A 1,941-nucleotide genomic window follows, 5' to 3' on the forward strand; every position below is an offset into this window, starting at 1 on the left:
GGTACATGTGTGTTTGTGCGTGTTTTATGTACGTTTGTTTGTATGTTTTTGTATTTGTGTCTGTGTGTTCATGCATTTGTATATATGCCTGCATGTGGTTGTATGGTTGTTTCTCTACTTTGTGTGTGTGTGTGTGTGTGTGTGTGTGTGTGTGTGTGTGTGTGTGTGTGTGTGTGTGTGTGTGCCGGCGCGCGCGAGACACCCCTGTTTCCAGCAACGGGAGTGGAAGGTCGGGAGCAATTTGGAAGATATTAAAGCGAACGAAGTTATGATCTTCCCTTTGGCTCTCCCGCTGCCCCCCTCTTGCCCCCCTTGCCCACCTCATTGCAAGCCCACCTCTATTCCCCTCCCTGCTACCCCCACCTCGGCACCGTACTGCATCTCGTATAACCGTATTTCCGTATAATCCAAGTACCGCCGGCCTTCTTAGCAGCTCCGCCTCACCCTTTCCTATACCCCGCCCCGCCCCCCCATGCCTGCCCCAGTCATGTCCCCCCGTTCCCCCTACCCCCGCACCCCCTCCCGGCATCCGCCAGACCCCGCCTTCCCTGCTCTGGGGTAATTATCAAGGATGACTTGTACTCCTGTTCTCCTTTTGTTCCGGGGCGTCCACTTCCCGCCGCGTCTTCTTCGACACGGCTGTCAGGAAAGGAAGAGGAAGAGGAGGTGAAGGAAGGAGGAAGGAGCAGAGAAATTTATGTTATGCAGCGGGAGACAATACTAGTAATGAATCAATTGTAATCTTGATGTAAGCTATGTATAATAATGATGAGTGGAGGACGAGGAAAAAGAAATTTTGTTGGACAGTTGCTGCTTTCAAATAAACAATTATATGCAGGTGAACAAAAGTAAATTTGCCGGTGGAGAAGACAGGTGTGGGCAGGCAGGTGTGTGTAGCGGAGGGGGAGGGATTGGGAGGAAGGGACGTAATGGGGAGGGTAGGGAGGGTTGGTTGGGGAGATTTATACTTGGAGGGGGAGGAGGAGGAGGAGGAGGGGGAGCAGCGGGGAGGCGAGTGACTGGGTGATGGATGGTCCCGTGTACTCCTGCGTCCTCAGTGAATGTTCCTCGTCATCACTCCCGCTTCATTAAGAGTCCATCAGATCATTGCATCAGGGAAGACTCTTGGCGGCGGCGGCGGCAGAGGTTGCAAACGCTCGCAGCTCGCAGGTAAGCTGCGCCTTGCTGCCATTGGACCAAGCCACACCTGTAATTATCACCTGAGTTACTAAAGCCTGCCCGGAGCAGGGCGAAGGCCCGCCAACAATACTGGAGGCTGTAGCTTTGTCCTTCTGGCAAAAATACGGGCCACGGAGGAGTGATCGAGAGACGAGATACGATTGTGATACTCGCTCGTCATCGCTCTCTAATTTATTGCTATTAATATGTCCCACTAAAGTATTTTTGGAGGAGCCTCCGAGGACTGGGGAGCGGTCGCGCCGACCAGGCCAGCCAGCGGTCAATCTGGAGCGGGGAGGTGATTGTTTGATACGATTGTTAGGGAAGAGAGGAGCGGCGGCGTCCCGGTGGTGAGCAGGGCGTCGGGGGAGGACGGGGGCCAAGGAGAAGTAGGGTTTCATAATGAACGCGCTCTTCATTAAGGAAAGAGTCGAGTCATGAGGAGCGGCGGACTCCCCGGCACACGTAATAAGTGTCGTGTCTCCGTAAGTGCCGCGGCGACGGTGGTGGCGGCTCTGGCCTGCCCGGCCCCCGTGCCCGCTGCGAAATTAATATACTGCTTGTGTCTCCGATCTGTTTCCGTGATGACGACGCTTTTTCTCCAAATATGTTACCTCTGTTATTTTTTTAAAATTCTCTCTCTCTCTCTCTCTCTCTCTCTCTCTCTCTCTCTCTCTCTCTCTCTCTCTCTCTCTCTCTCTCTCTCTCTCTCTCTCTCTCTCTCTCTCTCTCTCTCTCTCTCTCTCTCTCTCTCTCTCTCTC

The sequence above is a fragment of the Eriocheir sinensis genome, chromosome 17, assembly GCF_024679095.1.
Source record: "Eriocheir sinensis breed Jianghai 21 chromosome 17, ASM2467909v1, whole genome shotgun sequence".
Taxonomy (NCBI): domain Eukaryota; kingdom Metazoa; phylum Arthropoda; class Malacostraca; order Decapoda; family Varunidae; genus Eriocheir; species Eriocheir sinensis.